Source organism: Lathyrus oleraceus, chromosome 3 (genome assembly GCF_024323335.1).
Source record: "Lathyrus oleraceus cultivar Zhongwan6 chromosome 3, CAAS_Psat_ZW6_1.0, whole genome shotgun sequence".
Classification (NCBI taxonomy): Eukaryota; Viridiplantae; Streptophyta; class Magnoliopsida; order Fabales; family Fabaceae; genus Lathyrus; species Lathyrus oleraceus.
The window spans coordinates 114,800,079-114,817,134 of NC_066581.1; positions in this window are offsets into that span (position 1 = coordinate 114,800,079).

A 17,056-nucleotide genomic window follows, 5' to 3' on the forward strand; every position below is an offset into this window, starting at 1 on the left:
CTGCTTGTTTTGTGTTTTTTAGGTGAACAACGTCACTACGCAATCTACTGGATGCTCGACCTTGGGAGACTTACTCACCTGAAGTAGAAGGAGTTAACGTGTCCTTAAGGGAAGATAATGTTTGTTTGTGTTTTAGGAAAGCCCACGCAAGAAAGGAAGTCCTAGACGAAGGAACCGTGCTACCTTAATTGACATGCAAACGAGAGACTATACGAAGTCTAGCAATCCTATGGCGATACAATCACACCACACAAAAACATAACATGAAGTAACACACCAACAAGGGGGCTCAAACATCAAGGGTGAGGCTTTAGTCAAGGGGTCATATCAACCTCGACAAACAAGCCAACTAGAAGGGTATCTGAGGGCTCTTAACCACTGACATTGACCGTCAGGGTGAGCAGATGAAAGGTAATGAGGATTGGACCTCATAGCTCTTAACCCTGGCCTGGGTGAGCTTGAATCAATGAAGACGTGGGGATCCAGAATGAGGGACCCTACTCCACTTGACTGACTCTATATACAAGGATCTTGGGTTAGGTTTAAGAGCATCAACACGTAGTGCGAGCATAATGAACGACTCAAACGAGCAACAGGGGATTGATTGCTAATCCCTTCTATCTGCCCATTGCCTCTTCACTTAGGAGGACTTGAAGTACATTGCACAATGAGTAAACAAACACAGTCATTGCCTCTTCAGGAGGACTTCAGCCAAATGCCTGCCAAAAGAAACGATAGGGCTTCCAGACTACATGGAGTTAGAGAATGATTACCTAGGTGGTACACCAACCACAAGCAAAGCACATCTCAAGCAATGAGCTAAGAGCGACTAAAGCACCTGTAAGAAAATCAAACAAGTCAATATCACATTCAGACAAATCAAACAGACAATCAGTGGTTCATTTCCAATATGTGCACAAGGTAAGTCAACATGTGTAAGAAACTCAAGTGAGTTCTTCACCAAGGATCCTACAACACAACCAAGGTTAGTGGACAAAGTAATTTGCATCTCAATTTGTGAGACTATACCAATCATTAGTGCTAAACCTGAAACACAAACACAATTGGTGAGTACAAACCACTAGTACCAAGACTAGGGTCAAAGGCAAAGCAAATAGTCAAAACAACAGCCAATATTCAACATGAAGCACATTTATTCAAGTAAGAACATGTCCTAAAAAGGATCAAACTCAAATCCTAAGGAAAATCCATCTAATGATCATGCTAAGGCAAAGGCATACAATGAGATCAACAATTGGGCATACAAATGAGAAAATGCACATTAAATCAGAAACACATTCAATGGTCATGAAATTTTTTATGTGATATCAACATGTTAAACACAAGTCTCATGCAAAAATTTAGGACCAGAAGAGATCAAATGCCATGTCAATGAAAATGAACAAAAGCATCATCCAAATCTGTGACACAAATTGTCACACCTAAATTTCATGTGTCCAAAACAGAGATGGAATATGCTAAAAATGCCAAACAAAAGCTCAAACATCATGCAACATGTTAGGATTCAGCACATCAAATTTCATGGCAATTGGACCATTAATGAGCATTTCACAATCAATTGAATGAAGCATGGTAATTTTGCATACATGTTCAAACATCAGTTCACATTCAAAAATCCAGTAATGATAAAATCACACAAATGACATCTAAAAATAATAGACATCAAGATGAACATGTAGGAAAAAATTGCATTCAATTTGGATCAATATTCTATTTGTTATGATTTTTTGAAATGGATGAAAATAAATGAATTAATGATGAAACAATAGGAAATAATATGTGAGATGCAATTGGCAAGAATGCATGAACCAGGATTTGAACTCAGGACACATAGGCTATGGGCGCTCAGGAGGAAAATTAATTGGAATTAGAAAAGAGGCCCAGCAAGGAATCAAACTCTGGTTATGTGAGTCACAATGGCGCTGGATGAAATTAAATCAAAATAATCACAGGCCAGGATCGAACCCTGGACGCTGAGGCTGCAAGCGCATTTTGTACAAAACGCTGCGTATTGGTTTAATGAAGGAAATAACTGGAAAACAAAACAACCACACGCGGAATCGAACACACGATGCATCAATGAAAGGCGTTGGAACAGTACAAATGAGGTGCTGAACCAGAAAACCCTAGGCGCGGTGGTTGACGGTGGTTTCCACCGTCTTCCTGAATGAGACGGTGGCGCTACAGTAACACTCAACAATTTTTTTCCCAGAATCAGGCATAAGATACACCGTTCGAAAGCTTGTTCAACGCACATCATGAATCTAACAATATCTAAGCCTAATTCTCAATGGATCGTGCGAATCGAACAGAAACATTATTGACATTCAAACTTTAATTCTCCAGAACTCACTCAATACTTCACTAAATCCAAAACTACTTTTATCAGGATAATCAGCATGAAAAGATCTACAATATCATGGCAATAAAATGAAGAATCATGAGGTTCGAAATCCAACCTTCTTGAAGAGCAATGGATGAAAACAGTGGATTCAAGTGCTCAAACGATCCAGATCCACTCCTATATTGATGATTTGAAGCTTTATGTGTGAATTGATGCTTGCCACGGCCTGGATCTAGCTCAAATTGTAACTTCCATCTTCATGTTCTTGAGATTGTGCAGCTTGATCTTGGCTCTAATTCTTCAAATCAATAGTCAAATCCTACTCAATGACACATGATGAACACAATTCTACAAGAATTTTGATGAATTAGATGAAGAATTTTGAAAATTGAAGAGAGAGAAATTTGAGAGGGAAGTGAAAAATCTGATCCAAATTCTGTTATTTTTTTTATTGTGATTAGCAAAGTGGCATTTATACTATGTATTAATCATGTTGCTAATCAAAATTTGTATTGGTTAATGGAAGATTAATGAGATTGAGGTACATGACCAAAATTGGCAAATGTGTGGTGCATGGAGAAATTTTACACGTGAACAATACCATGTGAGGACTCAAAATCACTTAAAATCAGCTCATGAACACAATGGCATTGGTATTTTTCATGTGTGATCAATAGATTTCAAATTCTCCATTTTCCCTCCAAAATGAACATGTATGAACAAATGATCATGTGATTTAATTTCATGCAATGCAATGTTGGATTTGGAAAATATTGGTCATGAGAAGCAATATGCAAAAAGAGTGGCTTAAATTGTAGTTTTGGATCAAAAGTTATGGCACTTTGAAGTTTCATGCACACTTGGTGGTCATTTGCTCATAACTTCCCAACCATTCATCAGATGCTCATGATCTTGGACTTTTTGGAAATGGGAGAGAAAGGTCTTCAACTTTCATGTTGACCAAAATTTCATTTGAAGCTTCTTTGATGTTGTAAAGTCAAGTTGAATGTGGACCAAAAACTTGCCATTTTTGGAAACTTGAAATTACAGGTCACTTTCCATTTTGGGAAACTTTTGATTTGACTTCAAAATATTCAAAATAAGTGTTTGACATGATGAATAAGCCTTGTTAGAACATGAATGGGATGTCTCAGATCATTTCCCACACCTCTAGTCCTCAGTTGACTATACAGTTGACTTGTATGGGCCTTAGATGACCGAGAATACACTGATGACTTTGGACCTCTACCACTTGGTAAAGTTGCTTCAAAATGAACCTTGGCTCATATAAGCTTTTTAGAATAATCATGTGGCCTTCATCTCAAGGAAAGACTTGCTCTTTTGTACTGATGAATCTCTTGATGCCAATGCTGACTACCAAGATGCAATGCAATATGAAATTATTTATGACCTAAAAAATGAAATGAATACATGAATGGGGGTGCAAATTTGAGGTGCTACACTATCTGAGTATGATATTGAGTATCGAGCTCAAAAGGCTATTAAAGGTAGTATCTTGGCTGACCACTTGGCACATCAGCCTATTGAAGATTATCAATCAGTTCAGTATGACTTCCGGGATGACGAAATTCTGTATTTGAAAATGAAAGATCGCGATGAGCCTACACTCAATGAAGGGCCAGAGCCTGGTTCCAGATGGAGTATGGTGTTTGATGGCGCTGTAAATCAGTATGCAAATGGTATTGGGGCAGTGATTATTACTCCTCAGGGCACACATATTCCTTTTACAGCAAGGCTAACTTTCAAATGCACGAATAATATGGCTGAGTATGAGGCCTGTATTATGGGATTGGAGGAATGTATTGATCTAAGGATCAAGCATCTTGATGTATATGGTGATTCGGCCCTCGTTGTTAATCAGATTAAGGGTAAATGGGAAACGAATCAGCCTGGTCTCGTTCCGTATAGAGATTATGCGAGGAGGATTTCAACGTTCTTTACTGAGGTTGACTTCCATCATATACCTCGAGACGAGAATCGGATGACAGATGCTCTTGCTACACTTCCTTCGATGATTGTGGTTAAACTTTGGAATGAAGTTCCCAATATCACCGTGATGCGCTTGGATAGACCGACTCATGTATTTGCAGTAGAAGAAGCGAAAGATGATAAGCCATGGTATTATGACATCAAGTGTTTCCTTCAGAACCAAATTTACCCGCCTGGGGCATCCGTGAAAGATAGGAAGACTTTGAGGAGATTGTCAGGCAGTTTCTATCTCAATGGCGAAGTGCTTTATAAGAGAAATTTTGACATGGTTCTGTTCAGATGCGTGGACAGACACGAAGCAGACCTGTTGATGACTGAGTTCCATGAGGGTTCATTTGGTACTCATTCCAATGGACATGCCATGGCTAGAAAGATATTGAGAGCAGGCTACTATTGGCTGACAATGGAGTCTGACTGCTGCAAATATGTGAAGAAATGCCATAAGTGTCAGATTTACGCGGATAAGATTCATATTCCTCCGACACTTTTGAATGTGATTTCATCACCATGGCCTTTCTCCATGTGGGGAATTGAAATGATTGGCATGATAGAGCCGAAAGCGTCCAATGGGCACAGATTTATTCTCGTAGCAATTGATTACTTCACTAAGTGGGTTGAGGAGGCATCATATGCAAATGTGACCAGGTAGGTGGTCGTGAGGTTTATCAAGAATCAGCTTATATGCCGCTATGGTGTGCCAGACAAGATCATTACCGATAATGGATCTAACTTGAACAACACAATGATGAAAGAACTGTGTAGCGATTTCAAGATTGCGCATCATAAATCTTCTCCTTACAGACCCAACATGAATGGGGCTGTTGAAGCTGCTAATAAGAACATCAAGAGGATTATCCAGAAGATGGTTGTCACGTATAAAGATAGGCATGAGATGTTACCATTTGCTTTACATGGATATCGTACATCTGTCCGCACTTCAACAGGGGCAACCCCTTTCTCTCTTGTTTATGGCATGGAGGTTGTACTCCCAGTAGAGATGGAGATCCCATCAATGAGAGTCGTGATGGAAGCCAAGTTGACTGATGCTGAATGGGTTCAAAGTCGTTATGACCAACTGAATTTGATAGAAGAGAAGAGATTGACTGCCATGTGCCATGGTCAGTTATATCAACAGAGAATGAAGAAAGCTTTTGATAAGAAGTTCAAGCCTCGTGTGTTCCTAGAAGGTGACCTTGTGCTCAAGAAAGTCTTGTCTTTTGCGCCTGATTCCAGGGGCAAGTGGACTCCAAACTATGTTGTTAAGAGAGCCTTTTCAGGCGGTGCATTGATACTTACAACTATGGATGGGGAGGATTTCACTCGTCCTGTGAATTCAGATGCAGTCAAGAAATACTTCGCCTAGAAATAAAAACAGAATAACTCGCTAAGTTGAAAACCCGAAAGGGCGGCTTAGGCAAAAATGAGCGTCTCGGTGGATTGAAAACCCGAAAGGGCGATCCAGGCAAAAGTTAGAGACAAAAAAAAAGAATGAATATAGGTATCCTGCTAGATTGAGCACCTCACCCTGGGCCAATCTAGGAAAAAATTAGGGATTTGGCAAGTAACTGCATCCTGACAAGACTTTGTTCTACAACTATCATCCGTCAGAGATTCTTGCTCATTCGTCATCAACCGAAGCTTCAAATACATCGAATTCAGAATTGGTGGAGAAATCGTCATTATGTTCAATGAAGCCCTTTTCCAATATATATCACCAATTTCAAACTTGTAAAGATCTATGGAGTCCTGCCATTTGCAGACTACCATTCCATCAAATAAATTTGAGCCTTTTATCCAATTATTTGCACTCTTATTTGTTTCTATTCAACAAACGTTTTGCTTGCTTTTAATTGAGAAAATATCATTGTTTTGAAAAAATGAATTTTTCATAACTTGTTTTTTAACAAGGTGGGCATTCACAACGACGAAAAGATACTTAGGAGATCCTCAGTGCTCTCCCAAGGATGGTATGATCTCCAACAGGGTAAGACATTTGTTCGTATTCCTGGCATGACTGTATTTTCTTCCCCTTGGAGCCCTGAGTGGTATGCTTGTTGAGATATTCCCCACTCTCCCCTTCAGCGGGGTAGCAACCTTTTCTCCTCAGCGGATGTGATCTCCTTGGTGGGTATGGTACTTGGTGGTTGATCCCCAGAATCCCTTTATCCCTCGGATAGATTCCCCAGTAGAGTTGCTTATGTGGCAGATTCTACCTGTGCAATAAACTCTTCTCCCCAGCTGTGATTGATGATTCATCCCCTGCGGAGGTCTTTTCTCCCTAGTATCTCTGATTCCCGGCAGATTGGATACTCTCTGGTGATTTTGGCTTTCTCTCTTGAGATGTAGTACCGGATGTTCGCATGCTGATTCCTGTGAAGCCTGTTTGTGTTAGAAATGTCTGTTTGTCAGCATTCAACATACATTAACCATTACGCATGTGTGCATATAATTTTTCAAACATGCAGATATTCATATTGCCTTCTTTGCCATATATCTTGTGTTTGGTATCCTCTGCTAGTTGGTAATAATTTTTCCCAAGTAGATGTCGGTGTCTGATCCCTCAATATAGAGAGTCAGCCCATTAAGCAGAAAGTGTTTATCTTTCCTTCCGCATTCCCCACTGAGTTATATCCTCGTGGACGACGGTTTTTTTCGCTTCCTCCTAACACATATATTGGGATGGGTTCCCCTATTGAGTTATATCCTCACTAGGACGAGTCTTGATTCAGTTTTCCTCTTTGGTTTGATCCTAAATTGGCCTCTTGTGACTGTTTCCTGTGCTTCCCCGTGGTATAAATGAATAATTGCTCAGTAATCGGTAATCATTCATCTTATCCCCGGCGGAGTGTGTGGTTTACTACCCTTATACCGGTAGTTGTAAACCCTTTTTTCTCCCCTTTGCAGAGTTAACCTCTTTGTTCATCCTAAGCTGATGACGGTTACTTTCCCGTGGTTTTCTACCCAGTATCCGGTAGATGTAATCCCCTCTTTGACGTTTATCATTATCCAATATTTGGTATTGATATTCCCTCCTTCTTTTGGATAATTGCTCTGATTAAGCAATGTTATCCCCAGTAAGTCATCTTTCATACCGGCTGTCGGTAATATTTGTTACTCCCCTTGATTGGTCATCATTATATACCTAGTTTTGGTATCCCGATGCCTTTCTCTTTGTTGGTTGATTTATCCTTTATTAACCCAGTAACCGGTTGTGGATAATCTTCCATGCGAGTGTATTATCTACGTTTTGACGGTAATAGATAATATATCTCATGCACTCTTTGGTCGAAGCTTTTGTTCTTCCCCAATCGAGTAAGATTCGTATCCCTGTTTTGGAATCGAATGTCCATCCCTTAATCGAGTTTTCTTTTTGCCCTCTTTTTGGATGATGAGTGCTTTAGGAATATTCCCCAATTCACGCTTTGGTTGGTCACCTATTATATGCCCAGTAACCGGCATCCCTGGTGTTCCTTCCTTCTGCTCCCTAGTATGACTTTTTGTCCCTTGTGGAGTCAGATCTTCCTGAGTTTAAATATACCTTTCAAGGTTTTCCTCAGATGATTTGGTTGATTGATATCTCTCACCCTTATACCGGTCTTAGATATTCATTCTCCCCGAGCATGTTGTTCTCTCACCCTTATACCGGTGTTTAGATCACACGTCTTTTTGAGCTTATTACCCAGTAACCGGTAATACCTCATCCCGTTGCTTCCCCAGGAGATTCCTTTTTGGATATCCCTAGTGAGATACCTTAGTGGATTATCCTCACCTAAGTCTGGATTTTTATCCGAAGTATCCATAGTGGATAATTGCTGTTGTGTTGGCATATTCCCTAACACATGCACCTTCGAGTCAGCTCGATGTCTTTCCATTGGATTTACTCCCTTTGGAATTCTGTTCCCCAAGCTTTGAGTCGTGCCCTGCTCACGCATTTCCTTCTTATCCCTATTAGAGTCCCCAAAGTCTCTGTCCCATTTTATGAGCATATTACTCATTTGGAATTTCAATTTCCTTCTGATCTTTACCTTTGTGGACAGATATCCCCACAGAGTGTTACCATTCTGCATACATTTTCATCATAAGGTCTCTTAAGGGCCAAAATTCGTCTATTTATTATTATTTAAGCCTATTCTACCTCGTCGAAACGAAGATTTTAACCTTCTCTTCTCCGGCTAGAATGACCTTAAATAGGGGCATCTATAAGACCCCAATTTTTTCCCTAAGATCCCTCATGGCATCATAACATTTCATTTGCATAGCCTTAAGGATCATTAGCATCTTGGTTCCCTTTGCCTTTCGGTGGGACCTTCTGTGATTTGGTTTGAGATCACCAAGCATGCTTTGAATTGTATATCATTGTTTTCCTCATTTTTTTTTGTTTACTAACCAAAAGCACAAATATATATCACTAACATATTTTGTTTGTAGCTCAAGCAATCACCAGGTCAAGAGCCTCAAAAAGATCCTTTGTGCAAAGACATGGTCAAGAGGAGATGATAGCAAGCATGGTAATGGTCCCCAAATCTCTCATCCATCAAATATGCCTCCCTAGTACCTCAATGCATCATTTTGATCAAAGCAAGTCAAAGGGTTTGAGGTCTCGTTCTTCAAAGAAACCCTAATTCATCTATGCATCACAATGCCTTGCTCATGAAGCAACCTCATCCCATGGTCAAATGTAATCAAGGGAAGTTCTTTAATTCATCATTTCATGCATATTTGAACTTATTTGAGTATCCTCAATCATCAATTCATCAAGATATGAGTCATGGACTTGAGAAGTTGATTAGTCAATTCATCTAACTATTTTGAAATGCACTGAGACCTAACTTTTTATGTGTTGGTCAAATGGAGATGGTTCCAAAATAAAAAATGTTCTTAAGGACAATATGAACAACGTTCATGTTCATAAAAAATTTATTTGAAGCTTGGAAGGCCATCTATCATTCCAATACATTATAGGTCATTTTGACTGAAACCCTAATTGTGGGTCAACTTCCCAAGGATATAACTCATTCATTTTTTATGATTTTGAGGTGGGATCAAATGTATTAGAAAGATTAAGATGTCTAATTCAAATGTTATGTTGAACAAAATTTCAAAATCTCAAAGGAAATACATGTGATAATGCAAGACATTATAGGTCCTTTTTGACCAAATGCATTAAAAGTCAAAAATGTCCAACTTCAAGTGCTCATAACTCTTTCATAAAAAATCTAAATGATTCAAAACTTAAGTCAATTTTGATTGTCTTGAAAATATATACAACTTTGATGTTGGAGGTGTTTCCATTTGAGGCTTGAATTATCAAAACAGAGGGGCTTGAAAGTTGGCCAATTTTAGAAACCTTGCCTTGACATGTCATGCACCTTACACTTTAAACTCAAATTTCATAAATTTCCACACTTCAAATGGATTTTTGATCAACATAACAATTGTTCCTTACATCAAGACCTTTACAACCATTACTCACATGATCATGTTTCGATTTTGTCATTGGGACTTTCGAAGAGATCAATGTTTAGGTACAAATGAGGAATTCAATTGAAATCTTCGTACATAAGCAACTGCCTTGCAAGTCACACGTCCAATTTCATTTGGCTGATGGTCAAAATTCATTTGGCATTGTTTTTGGGTCTTGTGCATGATCATGCAAGCCCATGCAATGAAGCTCCACATGCCATGCGCACGGATTGATCACACTCTCCTTGCCACTTCCTCTATAAATATAAACCTCATTCCATACATTTTAGAGAGCTGATTCAACCTGAAATGCTGCAGAATTCTCTCCATAGCCATCACTAAAGAAGCAATTGCATTTTTCTCAAATTTTTCAGATCTAAAATTCAACTTCATCTGGTTGAATTCTTAGATCTAATGCTTCTAAACCTTCATCATTCATCTCATTGAACTTCTGTTTTAGCAAAGCAAGCAAGGCATCGAGCTCAAGCTACCAGAATTCAAGCATACACTCCAACTGGTATTTTCTTCGATTCTCATCATTCATGGACCTTTTTGCTTGGATCTAATGTTTTCTGAAGTCCTCACTTGAGAGGCAAGCTAGTGGTAACTTCAATTTTTCTTTTCCTTGATCTGCATTTTCCATACCTGAATCTTCCACCTCAGATTTCTTCATTTATAGGAAACTTGAGTGTGATTCAAGGTTACAGGGGTGATGTACATCACCCCAACTTCATTTTGGTATAAGGATCGTGCATTTCCATTAAAGTTTTAAAACCTGCAAAATTGGCCGGAATCTGCAGGCTCACCGGAGAAGAAGGTGGCTCCGGTGGCCGCCTGTTTCCAGTTTGAATCCTGGCCATTGGATGTGATTCCCAGATCGAATCCTAACCATTTCTTGTTGTGACTTTTATTTGTTTTCCATGTGCTTGCATTGACCGTGGATCACCATAGGCGCGTGCCTCAGGAGCGTGTGATCAGCCAGCTCAATTAATGAGCTCAGATCCAACGCTCCTTGTTTATTTGCTTTTTTCTATTTTCTGATTTTCTTTTCTTTATTTCCTTTTATTTCAAAAAATCATATCTCTGTCATTTTTAATCCAAAAATTATGGGACCAATTGCATTATTTCCCAAATAAATTCTAGTTTCTATTTCTGATTTTTGATATTTTTTATTTTGTCATTTGATATTTTTTGTGAATTTTCTATTTTCTGGTTATTTTTAATTCATTTTAAATAGTTTTTGATATTCAAAAAATGCAAAAATATTTTCATAACCTATTTGAATGATGATGGATCTATGAAAAATATTCTCGTCAATTTTTAAATTGATTTGAGATTTATTTGAGATTTTAGTTCAATTAGGTTATTTTTATTCATTTTTAATTGATTAAAAATAGTTTCTTGGACTTGGTTCACTAATCAAGACTCCTAACTTGTGTTTGTTGCCTACATTATTATTGACCGACCTTAGATAGTTGTGACTTCTACATAAGTCCAATTACGATTGCTTAACATAGCGCTAAATTTGCCTTATGGCACACTAACTACTAACACTAACTATTGACAATTAACATTTACTTTATGTACTTTACTTTTATGCAATTTACTATTCTTGCACATATTATCCATTTGCTTTTCTCTTTGCTCACTTGAGCACATGTTTATGTTAATGCCATTTGCCTTTTGCTCACTTAAGCACATAATTGTGTATATATTATTATGCTTGTGTTTTTGTTTTGATTGTTGTGGACCAAATGCAAAGAAATGAACTTAGTTTCTAGGACTTCCCCTATGCAAAGAAATGGAGAATTGGACTTAGATTCTAGGACCTTCCTTATGCAAAATTGGAGTAAAAGGATCTTAATGATGAAGATGGATTAGAAGGACCAAATCTCTAAACTCACTCTTGTCCATTCTTGTTTTATTTCATAGAACTTTTGATGTGTGTGCTTTTGTGCTAGGGATTCTACTTGAGCTTAATTGAAGGATCATTGCCATGATCATCCAAGTGGAAGATACCAGATACATTGAGGATCTCATAAGAGACTTATTTAATTGCTTATACTTTGTGGTTGCTTAATCCAAAGGATGGGAACTACTTGGATCATCAATATGATCTCAAGAGAGGAACTCCTTTTGTGGTTTTGATTCTTCATCCCTCATCTTTTTGTTTTACTTAGGACTTAGCCCTTCTTCTTCATCTCTCCACTCTAACCCAAGCCAAACCTTTTGTGCAAACATTTAACTATTGTTTTCAACATTAGAAACCTAAGCCTTATGCTTTTGATTTTCAAACTTTCTTTTCACAATACTTATTTTGAATTGAATCTTTAAGTCAACTTTGACTATTTTGTACATACTTCTAATTGGTAAATATAACCGATTCAAATTTCTTTTTTGTGGTTTCCAATGGCCACTTCTTAATCAAATTTTCCATAACCTTTAGCTATTAGGTTTGAGTTATCTTTGTGGTAGATGTAATACTCACCTATGTCCTTAGTGATGGACAATGAGTCTTCCATGCTTATTATAGGGTTAACCCCTCACTAGCATTATGAAGCTATCCTTACATGGTGGATTTGTGGCTTGGTTGAGTTTTCTCCCTTTGATAACAAAAGACCTTAAGGCTTTTCGACCAATCAATTCACCAACTCATTTTGAGATTTTTACCCCGAACTATGAGGTTTTGATCCTAATCTTTTTATAAGATGGTACGTAGGCAATGGGTTTATCCATCCAAACACAAAATGTAAATAACTTGTATATTCTCTTCTCATCTCTTCAATCATGTTTGCACAAACAAATTTTCACAAAAATAACAACCTTTACAACAAGTGTGAAAAGGGCTCCCTAGGAGTACCTAGGATGTTTTGGGTGCCTAACACCTTCCCATCGCATAACCAACCCCCTTACCCAGATCTCTGTTTCTCTTTTACTAGTTTTTGTTAAAACTTTTAGGTTTTGGTTCGCTTTCTAACCATTCCTTTCGATAAATAGAAGTGCGGTGGCGACTCGACTTTGTATGATTTACCTTGGATTTATTCAATATCTTTAATGGTAACGAATACCCCGCTACACCTATGAAACAAAAGCTCAAAAGAACTCATCCGGATATGGCAGTGAAGATCAAAGAAGAAGTTCAGAAGCAAATTGATGCGGGGTTTCTGGTGACTTCTACATATCCTCAATGGGTGGCCAATATTGTGCCTGTGCCTAAGAAAGATGGAAAAGTCTGAATGTGTATGGACTATCGAGACTTGAATAAAGCTAGTCCGAAAGATGATTTCCCTCTACCACATATTGATATGTTGGTAGATAATACAGCTAAATTCAATGTCCTCTCGTTTATGGACGGATTTTCCGGATATAATCAGATTAAAATGGCACCTGAGGATATGGAGAAGACAACATTCATCACACCGTGGGGAACATTCTGTTTTCGAGTGATGCCCTTCGGTTTGAAGAACGCCGGAGCCACGTATCAACGAGCTATGACTACCTTGTTTCATGATATGATGCACAAGATATTGGGGCATATGTTGATGATATGATTGCAAAGTCAAGAACGGAAGTTGAACATGTAGAGCACTTGTTGAAGCTTTTTCAGCGTTTGAGGAAGTATAAGCTTCGTCTAAATCCTAACAAGTGTACATTTGGAGTCCGTTCCGGCAAGTTATTGGGCTTTATTCTCAGCGAAAGAGGTATTGAGGTTGATCCTGCCAAGGTCAAAGCAATACAAGAGATGCTTGCACCCAAAACTAAGAAGCAAGTCCGAGGTTTTCTTGGCCGCTTGAATTATATCTCCAGATTTATATCCCACATGACTGCCACATGTGCGCCAATATTTAAGCTCCTTCGGAAAGATCAGCGTCATGATTGGACCGAGGATTTCCAGAAGGCCTTTGACAGTATTAAAGAGTATTTGTCCGAGCCGCCAATTTTGTCTCCGTCTGTGGAAGGGAGACCCTTTATTATGTATCTGACAGTTTGGAAGACTCAATGGGTTGTGTCCTTGGTCAGCAAGATGAATCAGGGAAGAAAGAGTAAGTCATATACTATCTGAGTAAGAAGTTCACTGATTGTGAGTCTCGATACTCAATGCTTGAGAAAACATGATGTGCTTTGGCTTGGGCTGCTAAGCACTTACGCCAGTATATGTTGAATCATATGACTTAGTTGATATCCAAAATGGATCCAATCAAGTATATCTTTGAGAAGCCTGCTTTAACTGGGAGGATTTCCCATTGGCAGATGCTGTTGTCTGAGTATGATATTGAGTATCGAGCTCAGAAAGCTATAAAAGGTAGTATCTTGGCTGACCACTTGGCACATCACCCAATAGAGGATTATCAGTTTGTTCAGTATGACTTCCCATTTCTATATTTGAAAATGAAAGATTGTGATGAACCTACACTCGATGAAGGGCCAGAGCCTGGTTCTCGATGGAGCATGGTGTTTGATGACGCTGTAAATCAATATGGAAATGATATTGGGGAAGTGATTATTACTCCTCAGGGCACATATTTTCCTTTTATGGTAAGGCTAACTTTTAAATGCACGAATAATATGGCGGAGTATGAGGCCTGTATTATGGGATTGGAAGAATGTATGATCTTAGGATCAAGCATCTTGATGTTTATGGTGATTCGGCCCTTGTTGTTAATCAGATTAAGGGTGAATGGGAAACGAATCAGCCTGGCCTCATCCCATATAGAGATTACGCGAGGAGGATTTCAACTTTCTTTACTAAGGTTGACTTCCATCATATTCCTCGAGATGATAATCGGATGGCAGATGCACTTGCTACACTTGCTTCTATGATTATGGTGAGGCTCTGCAATAATGTTCCCAATATCACTGTGATGCGCTTGGATAGACCAGCTCATGTATTTGCAGTTGATGAAGTGAAAGATGATAAGCCATGGTATTTTGATATCAAATGTTTTCTTCAGAGTCAGATTTACCCTCCTGGGGCATCTGTTAAAGATAAGAAGACTTGGAGGAGATTATCTGGCAGTTTCTACCTCAATGGCGATGTGCTTTATAAGAGGAATTTTGACATGGTTCTGCTCAGATGTATGGATAGACACGAAGAAAACCTGTTGATGAATGAAGTCCATGAGGGTTCATTTGGTACTCATTCCAATGGACATGCCATGGAAAAGAAGATGTTGAGAGCAGGCTACTATTGGCTGACAATGGAGTCTGACTACTGCAAGTATGTGAAGAAATGCCACAAGTGTCAGATTTATATGGATAAGATTCATATTCTCCCGACACTTCTAAATGTGATTTCATCACCACGGCCTTTCTCTATGTGGGGAATTGACATGATTGGCATGATAGAGTCGAAAGCGTCCAACGGTCACAAATTTATTCTCTTAGCAATTGATTACTTCACCATATGGGTTGAAGCGGCGTCATATGCAAACGTGACCAAGCAGGTGGTTGTGAAGTTTATCAATAATCAACTCATATGCCGTTATGGTGTGCCATATAAGATCATTACTGATAATGGATCTAACTTGAACAACAAGATGATGAAAGAGTTGTGTAGCGAGTTCAAGATTGCACATCATAATTCTTCCCCTTACAGACCCAAGATGAATGGGGTTGTTGAAGCTGCTAATAAGAATATCAAGAAGATTGTCCAGAAGATGGTTGTTATGTACAAAGACTGGCATGAGATGCTTCCATTTGCTTTGCATGGCTATCGTACATCTGTCCGCACTTCAACAGGGGCAACCCCTTTCTCTCTTTTTTATGGCATGGAGGCCATACTCCCAGTAGAGGTGGAGATCCCATCAATGCGAGTCTTGATGGAAGCCAAGTTCACTGAGGCTGGATGGGTTCAGAGTCGTTATGACCAACTGAATCTAATTGAAGAGAAGAGATTTATTACCATGTGTAATGGTCAGTTGTATCAGCAAAGGATGAAGAAAGCCTTTGATAAGAAGGTCAAGCCTCGTGTGTTTCGAAAAGGTGACCTTGTGCTCAAGAATGTTTTGTATTTCGCGCCCGATTTCAGGGGCAAGTGGACTCCAAACTATGAAGGTCCATATGTTGTTAAGAGAGCCTTTTCAGGCGGTGCTTTGATACTTACAACTATGGATGGAGAGGATTTTACTTGTCCTGTGAATTTAGATGCAGTCAAGAAATACTTCGCCTAAAGTAAAAACAGAATAGCCCGCTAAGTTAAAAACCCGAAAGGGCGGCTTAGGCAAAAATGAGCGTCTCGGTGGATTGAAAACCCGAAAGGGCGATCCAGGCAAAAGTTAGAGACATATAAAAAAATGAATATATATGTCCCGCTAGATTGAGTACCTCACATTGGGGCAATCTAGGCAAAAATTAGGGATTTGGCAAGTAATTGCATCCTGACAAGACTTTGTTCTTCAGTTGTCTTGTGTTAGAAAATCTTGCTCAGTCATCGTCAACTGAAGCTTCAAATACATCGGATTCAGAGTTGGTGGAGAAATGGTCATCATGCTCAATGTAGCCCTTTTCCAATATATATCACCAATTTCAAATTTGTAAAGATCCATGGAGTCTTGCCATTTGCAGACTACCATTCCATCAAATAAATTTGAGCCTTTATCCAATTCTTTGCACTCTTATTTGTTTGTATTCAACAAGTGTTTCCATGTTTTAATTGATAAATATCACCGTTTTAAATAAATAAAGTTTCTATAAATTATGTTTAAACAAAGTGAACATTCACAAACATTAAAAAGGATAATTGGGACATCTTCATTGCTCTCCCAAGGATATTATGATCTCCAAAAGGGTAAGACATTTGTTCATTATTCCTGGCATACTTGTATCCCCTTCATTATCTTTCAGGTTATCTCCTCCGCGAGCACAGAAGAATATTATGCATCACCAATTTCCCAAGAGAATCTGGAGTTTTGGTCCTGATTTGTTTAGAGGAGTATATCTCTAACCCCCTCAACTCCACCAGATTCCTTGAGAGAGTCTGATGTTTGGAGTTTGGCCTTGGTCTTCTAGCTCCCCAGTTTAGTGGGAATTTAGCATTTGTGTTATCAATTTTATGGTTGTCATCCCTTGTGTGGATTGACCTAAAATCCCTTATAAATTGCTAAATGGTTATGCTATCTTTTCGAGGAAGTTGATATTTCCCTCGTTTAGTTGGAATTCTCCCGCAGAGTGAGTAGGAAATCCCAGCATAAGGGGAATTTTTCAACAAGCGGGTGTGTA